The 18505-nt window shown below is 39.8% G+C and overlaps 1 pseudogene; it reads left to right on the forward strand.

The window, feature by feature from the left end:
- Positions 1–2956: 2956 nt before the first annotated feature.
- Positions 2957–17687, forward strand: LOC113020823 (sterile alpha motif domain-containing protein 9-like; annotated as a pseudogene).
- Positions 17688–18505: the final 818 nt, after the last annotated feature.

Below are 18505 nucleotides of genomic sequence, written 5' to 3' on the forward strand. Positions count from 1 at the left end.
GGGGTCAAAATGATCATGAGAACGGTGAGCAAAGATCCCAGAACCACACGGGGGGACCTGGTGAATGACCTGCAGAGAGCTGGGACCACAGTAACAAAGGTCACCATCAGTAACACACTACATCGGCAGGGAATCAAATCCCGCAGTGCCAGACGTGTTCCGCTGCTGAAGCCAGTGCATGTCCAGGCCCGTCTGAAGTTTGCCAGAGAGCACATGGATGATACAGCAGAGGATTGGGAGAATGTCATGTGGTCAGATGAAACCAAAGTAGAACTTTTTGGTATAAACTCAACTCGTCGTGTTTGGAGGAAGAAGAATACTGAGTTGCATCCCAAGAACACCATACCTACTGTGAAGCATGGGGGTGGAAACATCATGCTATGGGGCTGTTTTTCTGCCAAGGGGACAGGACGACTGATCCGTGTTAAGGACAGAATGAATGGGGCCATGTATCGTGAGATTTTGAGCCAAAACCTCCTTCCATCAGTGAGAACTTTGAAGATGAAACGAGGCTGGGTCTTCCAACATGACAATGATCCAAAACACACCGCCCGGGCAACAAAGGAGTGGCTCCGTAAGAAGCATTTGAAAGTCCTGGAGTGGCCTAGCCAGTCTCCAGACCTCAACTCCATAGAAAATCTGTGGCGGGAGTTGAAAGTCCATGTTGCTCGGCGACAGCCCCAAAACATCACTGCTCTCGAGAAGATCTGCATGGAGGAATGGGCCAAAATACCAGCTACTGTGTGTGCAAACCTGGTAAAGACCTATAGTAAACGTTTGACCTCTGTTATTGCCAACAAAGGTTATGTTACAAAGTATTGAGTTGTATTTTTGTTATTGACCAAATACTTATTTTCCACCCTGATTTACGAATAAATTCTTTACAAATCCTACCATGTGGATTCATGGATTTTTTTTTTTTCACATTCTGTCTCTCACAGTTGAAGTGTACCTCTGGTGCAAATTACTGACCTCTGTCATCATTTTAGGTGGGGGAACTTGCACAATCGGTGGCTGACTAAATACTTTTTTGCCCCACTGTACATCTATGCTATTGCTGTCAAAGCTCTCTGAGACTAACCAAAAGTCTATCCTTGAATGTCTCGAGTTAGAATTGTTGCACCAAGTAAACATTTTGGACTGAGGAAATTTGAATCTCCAAATGTCTGTAAGTTTCAGGCGTACCATAACAGCCTTCAATGTGGTATTAATTCTTTTCGAATGTCCTGGAGGAAATTTATCTAATTCAGCATCCATAATACAGTTAAAGTCTCCACCTAGTAATAATTTTGCATTTGGAAATTTATTTAACCAGCTAGATATTTTTTTTTCAATCGTCAAAAATAAATGATCATTTTCTAGCTTCGTGTTAAACCCATATATGTTAGTAACAATTAAGACTAAATCATTATATCTTATGACTTGACATATGTAATGGCCTGCAGAATCACATTCTGTATGTAAAACATCCCCATTATATCTGTTTTTTAGGATTGATACCCCAGCTGATCGTTCAGTTCCATGAGATAACCAAATAGAATTTCCCCATTGAGATCGCCAAAAACTAACATCGTCGATAGTAGAGTGAGATTCTTGCAAAAACACAAAGTCAGATTTAAGTTGCTTTGCATAAAGAAAAGTGGCTTTACGTTTTAAGTTGTTACGAAGACCCCTAGCATTAATAGAAACAAAAAACAAAGAACACAAGTTGACAAAGAAAAGATATGTATTAAAAAGTAAATCGAAGATAAACTTTTTAACCTAACACTGAGATCAGCACTAGAATATGAGACTGTTCACAGTATAGAGTAAATATATATAAAAAAAAACTTTAGACGCCTAATAAAAGCATAACAAAAAAGGTTTTACCTATTTAACAGTAATTTGGCTTTTTGCTAACACCAAAGAGCAATTTAGACAGCCAACTATTAATATCTACAAATATCAGGCACATCAATATAAAGAACACCTTGTAAACAAACCTGAGAAGAACTAAGGGTCAGGGAATATTGAAGAGTTTATGTGTGAACTTCAGCACCATTTACAAAGCCTCGACCTCCAATAAAGTAAGCAGACTTCCCTTCTTCACGTGCTTTCTTTATAATGGGCCACAGCTTCAGTCTGTTTTCTTTGTCCTCTCTCGTCAGGTCTTCAGTAAACCTCAGATGATTATTTTGAAGGAAAGTATTATTCTTGGCAGCTTTCCACACCGCATCACGAATTCTTCTTGAGATGAACCGGATGATGATCCCTCTGGGTCTCGGGTCATTTTGTTTTGGTTTCCCCACTCGATGAGCGATGTCTAAGACCTCTGAAAACTTTTCCTTCTCCGCAGGTAGAACCGTTTGGCATATCCCAATCGCCTTTGCGCGCACATCTTCCTTCTCCAACTCCGGTACCCCATACAGTCTCAGATTCCAACGGCGGTTGTAGCGTTCAACTTCAGAGATGCGTTCGTCACATTTCTGTGTAAGCGTTTCGTTTTTCTCAACCCTTTTCTCAATGACCATAATCTTATCACTTATGTCCTTTAAGTCCGTACGAACTGTTCCTACCATTTCTTCAATTGCGTCACTTCTGGTGTTGATCAGATTAATCAAAGTGTTGACCGCATCAGCTTTCAGGGAATCGTCATCAGAGTGACTGGTAGACAGTGTTGGTTTTTTAGCCACTGGAGGCTTGGAAGGCGTAACTGGTAGGGGTGGAAATTCTTCTTCAACCATCTGCTGACACTCCATTTCTCTTATGTAGCTATGGTCGCTAGCTAGCATGCTAGTTGCATGTGGTTTGCCCGAGTTACTCAGCCTTTTCTGAGCAGATTTCGACATGTTGTTGTTGCAGAATTTGGTTTCAGGTTTAGCAGGTTTAGTGTGTTGATCTTCAAAAAAGTCTTGAAAGTTACAAAGACGTCAAATAAGCGTTGTAAAAATGCTTTATATCTTTCTAGTGCTGAGAGCTCGAAAAGACACTCCTCATCACGCCGCCATCTTGCTCGGCCCCCCGGTACGGATCGGGTAGTGACACGTATCATTCAAATAGTTTTGTATACTTCATCTGTTCGTATGTTGTATACTCATTGTTTATTAAATAAAGTTTAAAAAAAAACCACACGTATCATTCAAATATATTGAATGTCGCAATGTTGGCAAAGAAAGGAAGTGACGTAAGATTTGCGCATGCGGGGTACTGATCAGGTTTCCGGTACGGATCGGGCAGCACACCGTGCAAACAACACATCGCACACAGGCGGCACTGCTTTCTTTGTTCCTCTATAAGCCTGCATTCTGGAGCAGAGAAAAGACTGTCGGTACTTCGCCAAGGTAGGATAATTGCCTTGCCATGTTTTGTGTGTTTGTGTATGTAGTATGAAACCACGCCACGTCATGCAATGGGGATGAAAATGTGGAATATTGAAATGTCTTGTAGGCTCATGGTGGTTGCCCGGGGCGGCATCGTGGTGGGGGGCGGATAAAAAAAATTGCTCGTACTTACGCTGCCCCGACATCAGCCAGCGCGTACTGGGAATGGCCTTGGCACCGATCGGTTTTCTATCGCCCATTTGCTGGGAGCAAGGGCGCCCTCCGTTTGCGATGGGTCGTTCGCGAACGAAATGGCTCTTAGAGCCGGGTCCTTATCGCGACCGTCACGTGGGTTTTTCTTTTTTCCTTCTCTCACCCTCTCTCTTTTTTTTTGCTTTTTTAAAATTATTTGAATATATATGAGTGCCTGTGTATAAATACACAAACAATACACACATGCTTTCAATTGTGTAATTTAAGTGATCTAGTAGCTCTGCTTTGGAAGTTCAGTTCATGCTAGAAATGTGTTTTGGAGTTTGTACTTGTTTTGTCTCTAGGGGCCACTGCATATATTTATATATAAACGTATATAAATAAAACCACTTTTTTTTTACGTTAGTAATTCCTTTTGTGCATAATTTTATATTATTGTTAATAATAAATTAATTAAAGCAACAAACAACCTGAAGAGCCCGCTCTTTTTAGTGAGTCGAACCGAAAGAGCCGGCTCTCTAAAAAGAGCCGGAAATCCCATCACTAGTTAGCGAGGTGCGCCTGCTGCTTGCGGCACAGTGTGGAGAGGGCGGGGCGGCGGAGGATTCTCTGGCTGGAGCAGCATCTAATAACCAGCTCGCAGAATAAAACAAAAATAAAAGCAAACAACAAACACGAAAACACCAGACATTATGACACAGATTTATAATTTGCACCGATGTTTTTTCGAAACGTGAAAAGTAAGCGCGACAGCCCTCGGTGCGCCTGCTTGCTGCTGAAGTCAAAGTAAACTTTATTGTCATCTCCGCTACATACAGTCCAGTATATAGAGAGACAAGGCTCCAGTTACAGCAGTGCAAGTAAACAAACAATAAATATAAGAAGAGTAAGAAAATAAATATACACTTTAGGACCAGGGGTAAAGGGATCAGTAACAATTTATAATTTACAGTTTGATGATTTAAAGTCTCACACACAACCTGCCGAAAGGGGAGGGGGGCCGGCTGCTTCCAAATAGAGCACATTTCATTCATAATGATGTAAATCCAAGCCCATCATGTATTCATGATTTGAATCCTGGGTTGTGTGAAATCCCAGAAATACACCTTAGACAAAGTGAATCTGTGAACTAAGGTGTAGGTCTGTTAGGTTGTTGTGGTGATCCTCGGGTTGGTGGATTTATGGTCATACTGGAGTGCAAAATTAAAACCAATGGAAGATGGACAAGAAAAGTTCAAAGCCATCAGGTGCTCAGTTTAGAAAAAATAGAAAAGAAGAGGAGAAACGAGAAAAAGATACAGGTAAGCAGATGTGTCATTGGATAATGGCAGGTCATCCTGAAACAATCAGAATCAGAATACTTTATTAATCCCTAAAGAAAATTATGTGGGTTACAGTTGCTCCAAGAAGAAATGGTAAAAATAGTAACAGTAACAGACTAAACTCCAAAAAATATATTAGGTTACAGATTTTAATATTAATTAGTCATTGTCAATTGTTGTCCTGTTCTCATTGTATGACGAATTATGATGGCGGTTTAGTAGCCGTTTGCATGTAATGCATACTCTCTCTCTCTTCGTGTGTGTGTGTGTGTGTGTGTGTGTGTGTGTGTGTGTGTGTGTGTGTGTGTGTGTGTGTGTGTGTGTGTGTGTGTGTGTGTCTCTGGTGAAATTCGGTATGGCTCCGACAACAGTTTTATGTTAATTTACAATCCTTAATATGTTTTGGGTGTGGGTGGGGGAGGCTAGGACCGCCACTGTTTACGACTAAAAACAGACCTGCAATACAAATGCATTATTTGGGAGCAGGTTATGAATAAAAACGCGTGATCACGTTAAGCCCACACAGCCCCAGTTTTTAAACAGAAAAAAGATGCCACAACAGCAGCAGTGATGATGACGGCAGCACACTAACGTGGAGGCAGAGTCTGTTTACACAACACAAGGAGCAAAGAGACGGAGCCGTTACCGAAGCAGTGAGCTCAGAGTGAAAGAAAATGTGCTTCTAGCGTTCAAAACAGCAGCGCTGTTCCTGTAATCACCGTTAACACCTTTTCTGGGGAAAAGGTAGCAGGAATTTGCTCTGTGGATATCCTTCATCAAAGCACCTGATCAACAAACTCAATAATGAAGAAAAGGGAACTTTTTAACTGCTCCATCGACCGCCGTTTGTTTTACACAGCAAAAACAAACTGCACTATTCCCCTGCACTAAATTGTATTAAAATATGCAGATTAACTGTTTACTTAGTCTAACACCTGACTGGTTTAATTTTACAGATTGCTGAAGGCTGACGGCGGCCATCCTATTTAACATGGAAGCGATACCTGCAGCAAACGATGGTAAGTCGAAAGGGGAGCGTGAGGTGTACTAGAACATGTTAATTTCAAAGGCTGTAACATTTTTCAGATAAAAAGTGAAATGATATGAAATATTGTATTCATGAAATTGCATTATCATTTATTACCGGGCAGTTAAAGATTCAGGCCGCACAGCTGTGGACTTTTCTATGTCAGGCAGTCTGCACACAGAGAAGTGAAGTACAATTCAAAGCATATATTAGACGTATGAAAACACGAAATATTTGTGATTGGCTACTGATGGGGAAATGCCATGGTTCAGATTCAGTGCTCCCTGATTTGTTCCTCTCGTGGTCCTTCCACATGGCAATGGTCTTTGACCTCCAGTCAGGGATCTTGTCCTGCGTGAGAACATTCCTCCCTACTTTACAGTTGTTACCAGTAGAGCTGGGCGATATGAGATTTTTTCATATCACGATATGTTTTTTTCATTTCAGGCGATAACGATATCTATCACGATATAAGCCAAATAACTATATTTGTAAGATTTAAATGTGCCGTTGCTCACAAGTAAAATGTGAAATAATCAGCAGCTTGTTTTTATTTAAATATTTATTTCCCATAATAAGTTCAACAGGGTAGATGTACTTAAGGAACATGAGACTTTTTCAGATAAATAAAGGCAAATATTGCAAACTACACAAAAGGCAGCCGCTAAAGCGTTTAAGTTTCAAAATAGAACAAACGAAACAGACTAAATTGTCAATTCCACTTAGAAACAAAATATTAATTCTAAAAATAAATCTTAGTTTGTTTTACAGAAGAACAGACAAAACTGACTAACTTTTGTCAATATCAAATAAACTGAGAACTAAAAGGAAATTCTCAATCTCTCCTTGTTGTATAGCTGAGCTTTTCAAACAGTTTTAACAGTTACTTTAGTCTGACAAAAGCCGAATGACGAATTAGCGCTTCCAGTCAGAGACTGAGGCTACGTACACGGGTATTTTTGAAAACGGAGAGGAGGGAGGGGCGGTAGTTGCACTCGCAGTAGCACAGGAACAGAGCGGGAGGGAAAGAGAGAGAAAGAGAGCCAGGGACAACAACGTCACATTAGAAAGGTATAATAATCATCCACAACTATTTTCAGTTGCGGATGATAAAGGATTCAGAAAGTTTATTCCTGCAGGCCCATATGACAGAGAATATGCATGTTCTTTTTGTCTTCATATATTAATTTATATTTAATTGTGTTGTGGTTTGCAGTGTTTTGTGTTGTTTCACTTTAAATTTGTTTAAAAGGAAAAAGCTGAAAATTTAAATAGTTAAAAGTTTAAAATGTAAATAGTTGGGTTTTGTATTATATGATTTATTTATTACATTTCATGTGGAGTGAATAAATAAAAGTATATTTACGGTGGCACCTACAGACAAAGCACGTACAAACTTCAAAACAGGTACAAACTCCAATATATATTTATATATAAACACATATAAATAAAACCAGAGTTGTTTTTTACATTAGGAATTCATTTTGTGCACAATTTTATATTGTTGTTAATAATAAATAAATTAAAGCAACAAAACAACTTGAAGAGCCCGTTGGGAGCCAAAAGAGCCGGCTATTTTTAGTGAGTCGAGCCAAAAGAGCCGGAAATCCCATCACTACGCACGTTAAGTAGATTCTTTTTTTTTTTTTTTAAGGCGTTTTTTTTCCAAAGTCGCAAAAGTATGACATCACAACAATGTGATTGGTCACTTGCAATGTTGAAACTTGACACAACATTTATTATGATGATGTGGGAACAACACCGACACGAGGATATCAGAGGATATCAGATGGTGCGTAGCAATTTACCTTCAACACTCCACTCTCTGTGCCTCTTAGTTAACCATTGTTGGTGTGATTTTGATGCTATTTCAGTAGAATAGAATTAAAATGAACTGAAAATTTCTAGGCGCAGACAGGAAGTAGAGGTTGGAGAGATTAGTGGTCACAGTGTCACCTGAGTGTGAAGTGTTTGTGAACAGAATCGACAGCCCCAAATCTGCAGCCATTGCTCTTAGTTGGGAAAAGGGCGAAGTGTGCGTTGCGAATGAGTTGCTGCCCCAAGCAGAGTTTCTTAAGGTCTTGTTTACCAGTGAGGGGAGGCTGAGGGGAGAGCTGGGTAACTGGCAGACAGACTAGTGCAGCATCAGTAGCAACACTGTACTGGTTTGCGGTGGTGAAGTGCGAGCGGGAAACAGTCGATTTACAGTCCATCTACATTCCTACCCTTACCAATGATCATGAGTTGTGGATAGTGATTGAAAGAATGAGACTGCAGACAAAAGCGACAGCAGTTAGCTTAGAGATAGGACGAGGAGCTTGGTCATTCGGGAAAGGCTCAGAGTATAGCTGCTGCTCCTCTTTATTGGAAAGAGCCAGTTGAAGGGACGTCCGAACCCCTTCCGTCTGTCAGGAATGTTCCACTGTGAGAAGGCCTCTGGGTAGACCCAGCACACTGGATAGATTTTGACTCTGGGCTGCCTGGTTGTGTTTTTATTTCAGTTATTTTATATTGGAGTCTAAATGACCCAGATTAGTTCATCATTAAAATGCAAATGTAAACTCATGAAAACTAGTACAGATTTTTGGTTGACAAAATATGTAAAGAAACAAAAAGTAGCAAAAATAATAATAGTCTGTTTTCTTAGACGACATTAATTACCTTTGGTAGTCCATGAATGCAAAATATGTTCATCAGATGAAGGTTAACATGCACCTTATACTATACATTAGTGTCTAATAATAAATTACACAACACTGCGTGAGTTTTTTTTCTCTAGTATTCTGCCTTAAAGATCCTATATCAGTAAGCTCTGTTCTTGAATATTTTTAATGTGTAAATTCTAATGTAAAATCTGACAGTATTTCGCATTGGATTCAGGAGACATTTGGTACAATAACTCTATCAGGAAAGATAAAATTTACTAAAGTTATAGTCAGTTCCAGTTTCAAAAGTTAATGATAAAATTTGACAACATAAATGACCCAGCAAAAATAATACAGGACTTAATGTGACGGTTTTTCTTTTTGACAGATGGAATGTGATAAGTAAAAACCAATACTGATGTGTGACAAAACAAGAAAGGAAATCATGGGTGAGTGAAGTTTGTTTTTATGAGATCCCTTTTTTTTTTTTTCTTACATGATACTTTTAGGTTTCTGTAGACTAATTGTATTTTGTTGTTTTAAACATTCCATGTTTAACTGGCTTTATCATCAGTGTATAATAACCAGACAGCTGAAAATGACTATTTGCTAAATCTGAGCTATGGTAACTGCTTTAGTACAAACATCATCCTCTACTACAGCGGTCCCCAACCCTTTTTGCGCCACGGACCGGTTTAATGGCAGACAATATTTTCACCGACGGCCTTTAAGGTGTCGCGGATAAATACAACATGCTCTCTGGTTGCTATGGTAACGCGTAAACATTTCTTTCAAAATAAGACACACTACTACAACACGGGAAAAGACCCAGGGAAACCAAGTTAACAATAAAAACTCTGAAAAACCCTGAAAACCATAAATTTCACACCTGAGCCTCAACTCTCGGGGCCCGGTACCAAACGACCGGTACCACTGCTCTACTACACCAACTTAACATGACAAAATTAAGTCAGATTAAAACATATTTAGATGTATGCACTTTACATGGACATCTTCACATCTTCACCATATTGTCCTTCTTCCTGGCTTAAGAACTTTTAAATGTTACAGCTTCTTTAGTTGAATAAATACCTACTATATTACTAAAAATATAGTAGGTATTCAATATTATTATTATTATTATTATTATTATTATTATTATTATTATTATTAATAATAAAGTATTGCTAATATAGTAGGATTTATTATTAGCTGAAAATGACAAGTTGTGGGGGAATTTTCAAGCAGCAATAAAATACTATGAAAACACCTCAATACACATAAAGGTATTATTAGAAAATTGTACATAAAGTTTCAAAAGTAAAAATAATATATCTGTAGAAAAATGTTCCCTATCAGTGTTAAATTGATTAATATCATTGCTGCATATTTTTAAGACTGAGCTAATTTTAAATACGCATGCTATTTACTTATATCCTCTTTAAAGTACATGCTTCTGTAAAGCATATATTTGCAGTGGCTGTCCTGTGAGGGGAAAAAAAGATCAGTTGTTTGTAAGCTCAGAATCACAGGCTTACGTCTTTTTTTTTTTCCACAAAGTGTATTCAAATATTAGTAGTAATAATAATAATAATAATGGATTGGATTTATATAGCGCTTTTCAAGGCACCCAAAGCGCTTTACAATGCCACTATTCATTCACTCTCACCTTCACACACTGGTGGAGGCAAGCTATGGTTGTAGCCACAGCTGCCCTGGGGCAGACTGACAGAAGCGAGGCTGCCATATCGCGCCATCGGCCCCTCTGGCCAACACCAGTAGGCGGTAGGGTAAAGTGTCTTGCCCAAGGACACAACGACCAGGACAGAGAGCCCGGGGATCGAATCGGCGACCTTCCGGTTACAGATACGCTTCCCAACCCCCTGAGCCACGGTCGCCCCAAAAAAAACATCTAAAAAGGCTTGAGCCATGTGTGACATAGTTAGATATCTTTATTTACAAGCAGAATATGAATGCACAATGAAGATATAGTGTCTATAGACATTCCTATAGATGCTAATCTGACAGTTCTGTATTAGTGCTGCTGTCCCCTCTCCATCATCTTCAAAGTCATCTTCAAACTGCTTCCCCCTGCTCTCAGCCTACTAGGCTGAGCTGTTTCAGGACTTGGGCCACCTGCTGGATAAAGGTACTCCTACAGTTTGGGTGGAGATATGTATCGTCACTGATCTTATTTTCTGGACCTCTATGGGTGATAAAAAAATAAATAAAAACCCCACTACCACAGCCACAGCCAGGCATAGAGTCAAGGGTGTTTACAAAAAAAATCTGAAAGTGGAGGTCAGTCTGTCACCTGAGACATCCCCCAGGTCCATTAGCTGCCAGAGATACATGTGCAGTCAATCCATGGGTGTTAACAACTGTTGCCAGGGATTACAGACTACAGTTTGCAACAAAACTACCCACTTTCAGTGGCGTGGGTTCAGTTGCTACAGGGGAAGCCACAAAGGCTTTAGAGAGCAAAATCTCCTCTCTCTTTAGCCGAGGGGCAATAAGAGGAAATTAATCTAGACTTTTATTCCAGATATTTCCTCATTCTGTCCCATTCTGGATTTACGCTCCCTCAATTCTCATCTCAGAAACTACAAATTTAGAATGTTAACACAAATTGTGCTGTTTTGATCTATTTGATGGAGTGACTGGTTCACATCTACAGAATGATTTCCACATAAGCTTTAGTCCAGCACACAGGAAATTCCTAAGGTTTGTCTTCCAGGGCATAGCCTACAAATATCAAACCCTCCATTTGGGATCGGCCCTTGCCCCAAGGGTTTTCACCAGGTGTGTTGAAGCAGTTCAGAGCAACCATTTGACCTGCTTCCACACACTTGGTGTGTGGAAGCAGGTCAAATGGTTGCTCTGTTTCGCAACAGAAAGCTGGTCTCATTAAGAGCTTGTATTTAACTGGGCTGGTAGGCACTGAAAACTGCTGCAGATCTGCTCTCCAGATCTTCTTTATGGAGAATGGACACTCAATACAGAAATCGTGCACCAGCTGTGCATAGAGGTTTGGCCAGGCGAACCTCTATGCACAGTTCCTGTCTGCAGTTTTTCCCAAATTATAGAAAGGTGGCTCTGTGCCCTAAGCCTACCTTTGTGTCTAAGGTTAGGGAGTCTACCATTGGAGCTATCAGCTTTTCATCCACCGGCCATTTGCTGATGAGAGCCAGAGGCGGCTTAATTCACTTTGTCCTGTCTGCGCATTATGCATTTAGCTAAACAGGACTCAGGGGTTTAGGAAAAGCAACCAATTCTTTGTGTCCTGGGCTACCTCTCATAGAATGAAGCCTATGTCACATCTATGGCACAGGGGCTATTATAAAAGGATGTCTGTGGACCCCGTGTCCTCGAAATTGTTGGTTCGTCTTCGAGAGACATTGTGGTAGTAGAGCTTCCATGATTGGTCACGCCAGAGGGCACTTCCCACAGTGAGATATCTCACTTGGTTTTTAGAGAAAAGGGGTTACGGATGTCATCAAGCATTTCCATGTGTTAGAGCCCCAATTTAAGCTCAGGATATGAGGCTTGAGGCGACATTTTATCCAGATGACATTCCCTTTCCTTTATGTTTTTGCTTCTTTGGTGAAGGGGACTCCTTCTCAGATGATAAAACATAGATCCTTGATATCTTCAGTCTGGAGCTGCAGAGAAATTAAAAAATGCCTCCATAGTATGTAAAAGAATATGAGTTCTGCTCTGGTGAACTATGTATGCAGCTTGACTCTCGCCACATACATAATGCGATTAGGCGGAACGGCGAAATTTTTTTTTTTAATATACAAGGAATTTCAAAATAAAGAAGCGGTATAATATATTGTCAGTTTTTGTCTTAAATAAAAAAGTTATTGTCACACATATTATTTATTTAACTGATGTTTTTATGCATAGGGTAATTCATGTTTTGTTTTGCTTTTTTGTCCTTTCACAGCTGACACACCTCAGCAGTCACCCAAGAATTGGACTGAATCTGAAGTAAGCACCTGGCTAAGATCAATTGGAGTGAAGGAACAGTACATAGAAAAGCTCCATGAAGAAGAAGTAAATGGACAAATCCTACTTGCACTAAATGAGGACTTTCTAAAAACAAAAATCTACATGAAGTCAGGGCCTGCTCATTTGATTATTAAGAGAAGAGATGAGCTTATCAACTCCCAGCAAAAATGTCAAGAAAAGAAAAAAACTACTGGTTCCAAAAGAACTGAGTTTGAGGAAAAGAGGAGTCAGAAATTGGTTCAGTCTCTTTCAACAGTAAGTGATGGTCCTCCAGCACAAACTACAGAGACAGAACAAGATGTCTTTGAGGAGAACCACGCTTCTCAGGAACAATGTGTGTTAATCTCAAAGGAAGACTGTAAACCAAGGCCATTTGATCAAGAAGGGATTGATTTTTTATATGTGAAAAAAAGCATCCTGCAGCCTGAATCAGGTGATTTTAATCTGATATCGCCATGCCACGAATTCAAGTCTTTTGCTGTAGCTGCTACATTGGATCGCACAAGACTCCAAGCTAAGTTTGCCAAAGAGGTTCTTAAATTTGCAGCTGGTTGTATGAACATCAGATCAAATGGCACAATACACTTTGGTGTGATGGACAGCAAGGAGGATGGAGGATATGTGCACGGTGAGATAACTGGTATCCCTGTAACAGACACGGATATTTATGTCGATGCTTTGGACGACATTGAAAGGAGTTTCAACTCTGACAAAGAGCACATACGCCAGTGTGTGCGACCGCCAAGGTTCATTGAGGTTATAGATCGACAAAGTACAGAAAAGCGATATGTGGTAGAGGTTGACATTGTGCCATTAATAAGTATTGTCAAGAACAAAGTGTATGCAGTCCGTCTGCCAAACTTCAAAGAATCAACAAACAAAGTAGAGTTTGAGAAAGAGATGATTTTGCGAAGAGTGGGTTCAAAAACGGAGCCAGTGAGTGACAAGGACCTAAGTGACTTTTACCAAAGAGTCAAAGATCGTGATGCTCAAAGAGAAGAAGCAGAAAAAAATCATTTCCTTATTGCTCCAGAAGTGTGTCAAGACCTTGGAAGGAAACTCACCATGCTGATGACCAGTGGTAAGAAATTCATTGAAAAGGAAAAATGGTTCATACTCGTAACAAACAAATTCAAACCTGATGACCTTTGTAACATTGACTGGCTGATTAACATGAATATTTTCTGCGTGTTCGACTTTGACCCAGACTCAAAGATATCAGGTCTTTGCAGTAGATACCTCGAGTACCGTGCTGCAAACATGCATTTTTTGCAAAGCTACAGAATATCCACTGGCACAAGCATCAAAGAATTCACAAACCATCTGCATTTATTTGATCAAACTAGTTGGATCTTTTGCAATGGCCATACTGACTTCAAAGGAAATGAAACTTCATGTGACGAAATGACTTGGATCAAGACAAAAATGATTCAATTTAAAAAATCTGTGTCTTTGATCTGTAACCAGATTTTGCCAAAAGGTACATTCCAGGTCATATTCCTATTAACGTCACCAGTTGACAAACCACTCTTGCACACCTTCTATGAGTTTTTCACAGACATGGAAGGCCATGAAGACATCATCTGCATCTGTGAATCAGAGGAAAACTTCCATAAGTGGCAAAGCTTTGCAGAGCATTCATGTGAGAAAGAAGCTGTAGACAATTCCAGTGTTGTTGGAATGAAAATGAGCCACATTAATGCAACTCTGCAACATATACAACCTATGAAAGTGTGTTTCACCAAACACTTGCCGGTCTTTGTGGGAGGAACATGTCGTCTTGAAACACAAGTAGAGGAACAGATGTACTCGCTGGAGATTCTGACGGTCAATCATTGTGATGAAACATGCAAAGAATTCATCAATGAGGAAAAAGAAAACATTGAGCGCCAGTTCTACCATGGTGGGAGAGTGACCTGGTTGAATTTCTGGCTTGCTGAGAACAAATATGCTGGAGAGGTCATTGAAAGAGATGCTTATCACAATACTTCCAAACTTCTCAACGATGCCTTGAAATATAATGCAGACCAGACTCCAGTGAATATCATAAACATCTACCATCACCCAGGAAGTGGTGGAAGCACTGTGGCAAGACAAGTGCTGTGGAACAACAGAAAAAGTCTAAGGTGTGCAGTTGTGAAGCCCTCATATCCAGTTTCTGTTGTTGCACAACATGCAGTTGAACTAAGAGAATATGAAGAAAAGGATCCACAGAGATGTCTTCCTGTGCTGCTCCTCACTGAAGACTCAGACAAGGAATATCTAGATGAGCTCAGGTATGAACTAGAGGGTGCCATAAACGAAAAACAAATCCAGTATGGTACTCTATGTTTCATTTTGTTGAGCTGCAGACGCTCCCATGATCCAGAGAAAAAATGCAAGGAGTCTCCTTTACAGAATGTGTCTGTCACTCATAAACTATCTGATCAAGAGAAGAGAACGTTTTCTGGAAAACGGCAGGCACTCGAGGAAAGATATGAACCTCAATTCATTCTGACATTTGTTTTGATGAGTGAAGGATTCAGTGAGGTTTACGTTCATCAGTTTGTGAAACATCTGCTCCAAGACATTGACCGTCACTCTGTTGTCACTCGACTCATTCACTATGTAGCATTGCTGAACACATATGTTCAAAACTCTTTCATCTCTCAATCGCACTGTGAAGCTTTGCTTGCCTTAACGATCCACTTGGAGAGGTTTCGCCACTACGAGTTTGAGAGATCTCCAAGTGATCAGGCTAAGCTAGTCTTCTTGCACCTTCGAGATGACAAGACGCACATTGAATCAATCAGAATCATCCACCCACTTGTTGCAAAAGAAATTCTTCAACAACTTCTGGGACCCCAACAAACTCAAAGCAGTTTGGCGATGGATTTGCTCCACGAGGATGTGCTCTTTGAGCACAGATTTGGAAGGGATGAGTATCTCACAATTTTGAGACAACTTTTCATTCGGAGATCCAGGATAAGCAAAGGAGATAAATATGATAGCTTTTTCTCTCCTTTCATTGAGCATGTGTGTGAAAATGAGAAAAGCCCAGACAAAGCAATTGAGTTGCTCAAGGAAGCATTCGAGCGGTTCCATAATGATCCATTCTTTGCACAACAACTTGCTCGTCTTCATTATACTTATGAAAAGTTTTATGAGGCTAAACACTGGGCAGAGACAGCAGCTAAACAGCTGCCCAACAACTCTTATATACTTGACACAAAGGGACAGGTATATAAGAAATGGTTTCAAGCAAAATGTAAAGCAATTGAAAATGTACCAAAGACGGCGCAAAACACAGCAGATGCTGTGGAAACTGCACTGAAAGCACTTGAGTGTTTTCAAGAATGTCAGAGAGCAGCTGATGCTGAGATGCAACATGTCAACACTTCAGGGTTTTATGCTGAAGTTGAGGTTGGGCTGGGCCTTCTCAAACTGATCTTTTCATTGCAAGTATTTGCAAACAGATCCAATGGTCACTCAGAGTGTATGAAGTACCTAACATCAGATTACATCCCAGTGGAAGTTAAAGATGCTTGGGAACCATTTCATGACCATTTGAAAAAACTGTGCCAGACAATGGAAGACACTTTGGAAAGGATCTCAGAGGACCGGAGTTATTTCCAGACAGACATTGATTCAGATGAAGAAGAGACGCCTGAAGGCCCTGAGGGGAAGATACGTCATCCATTGAAGTGGTTGGCAATAAAATCCTCTGAGTATGGCAAGTGCTTCAGTGAAGCTTTTTCTACTGCAGTCCTACAGCATCCAACCTCACTCCTTTCCAAAAACGCATGATCATCTATCATCTTGGTGGCGGCAATATAACATCCATCCTTTCCAAGCTAACTGATCAGAGGGATGCAGTAAAACTTAGAGAGCATATAATTTCTTTCTACCCCAGTAATCCATTAAAAGCCAAATTCAGTCAAAGGGACATTGTTAATTACATTGTGGCCCATATTTCTCTGAACTGCCTGTCACCGCAAACTCACAAGGTTGCTCATTTGAAAGATCTACAAGCACTTTGTTGTCAGTTTCCATCTGATAAAAGGAAATGTTTGCCAAGTGCCCTGTTCTTGCTTACATTGCTATTCTGGCCAGAGGATGACGACACAGAGCACGAGAAAGAAACCAAATATGAAATTGTACAATCAGCAGTCGAACACCTTGAAAAGGGTTACTGGAGCAAGATGAAAGACATTCCTCAGCGGAAGAGAAGGATTTATAGCCATTTTTTTCTGGGCAATGGGAGTGGATTGGACAAGTTTGTTCACAAGAAAAAGTTTGAAAGAATCACCAAGTGGTTCTCAGTCACTGAGAAACGCATGAAGTGGTTTAGTGGTGAGGCATGGAAGATGCCAGAGATTGCCACAATGCTGAAGCGGGTTTCTGGGTGGACTGAAGATCGTGTGGTTTATCTTGAAGGTCCTAAGAAAAAGAAGTTCAATATCAGGCCTGTTAATGCACCTTCAGTGCCTCATAGTAATGAAAACATCACCTTCTACCTGGGGTTCACCTTTAGAGGCCCTGTTGCCTGCAACATCCTTGTGAAAGAGTAGTTGGTTGTCAACTTGCTGAAGTGTGGGCCTAGAATCCAGCTTACTCCAAAGGGAAAGAAAAGATTGTGGATGATGACTGAAAAACCCACAAGCTTTAGACTGTTAGTCAGTTGGTCAAAAAACAAAACTTAAAACATGATTATATTCGTGAAGGTATTTAAGGTTCTTAAAAATACAACTGAACTTGCTTTGTTATAATATTGGCCTCACTTAGAAAGCACTTTGGGGTCCTTTCAGCTTAAAATTGTTCTTTTTAAGTGTACTATATAAAGGAAAAAAATTATATATTTACTCTGAATTTACAAATTAATACAAATGTATTCTTAGCTTGTTAAATGTAATTTTTTAGGGTTCTGGTTGTTTTTGAATTCCTCTTTTTTCCTGTTTGTACTTCTAGTTTAGAAGGACTGAAGTTTATACTTGGCTGACCATTTGTACACTGATTTTACAAGCTGTCTTATACATGTTTATGTAAGCAAACCTACGTGCAACCATTCAGAATGCATAGCAATATCAATGGTTGTCAAATTGTGTTCCATTTTACATTATAAGTGTTCTTAAAATATGTAAAGAAAAAGAGAAAAAATGAATACATTAAACTCTTTCCATTTATGATTTTCTGTTGTTGATTCTTTGACATTTCTTCTCAATTTGATATCTCCACTCCAGCTTAAAATAAAATTATGATTTAACATCAGAACAACTGTCAGCTTTTAATGCAGACTTAACTGGAAGATGAACTTCCATTACATCAGAGGGTGTGGGACTGATAATTCATGAAGTATGTGAGAAGTTTTGTCTATTGCATGATGCATAAATGCAAAAGTAACATGAAGAACTGTGCACCTTTGAGTTAACTATCTTAGAAAAAATGTGGGTCCTGAAGGAAATCAGAATGGGAAAAATGGAAGTTAGAAGCTGTTAATGTACCAAAAAACAAAATGTATTGCATTTTTTTCATAATCTCTATCAAAGCCTTATCATTCTTGCTTGTTTTGTTTTGACTTGGATCAAAACAAAAATGACTTTACTCCGAGAGTCTGTGTCTTTGATCTGTGAACAGATTTTTGCCGAAAGGTACATTCCACGTCATATTTCTATTATAATCACCAGTTGAGAAACCACTCTTGCACACCTATGAGTTTTTCACAGACATGGAAGGTCATGAATACATCACCTGTATCTGTGAATCAGAGAAAAACTTCCAGAAATCGCAAAGTTTTGCAGAGGGTTCATGTGGGAAAGAAGCTGTAGACAATTCCAGTGTTGTTGGAATGAAAATGAGTCGCATTAATGCAACTCTGCAACATAGACAACCTATGAAAGTGTGTTTCACCAAACACTTGCTGGTCTTTGTGGGAGGGACGTGTCTTCTCGAAACACATGTAGAGGAACAGATGTACTCGCTGGAGATTCTGACGGTCAATCATTGTGA

This window comes from Astatotilapia calliptera, chromosome 4 (genome assembly GCF_900246225.1).
Source record: "Astatotilapia calliptera chromosome 4, fAstCal1.2, whole genome shotgun sequence".
Taxonomy (NCBI): Eukaryota; Metazoa; Chordata; class Actinopteri; order Cichliformes; family Cichlidae; genus Astatotilapia; species Astatotilapia calliptera.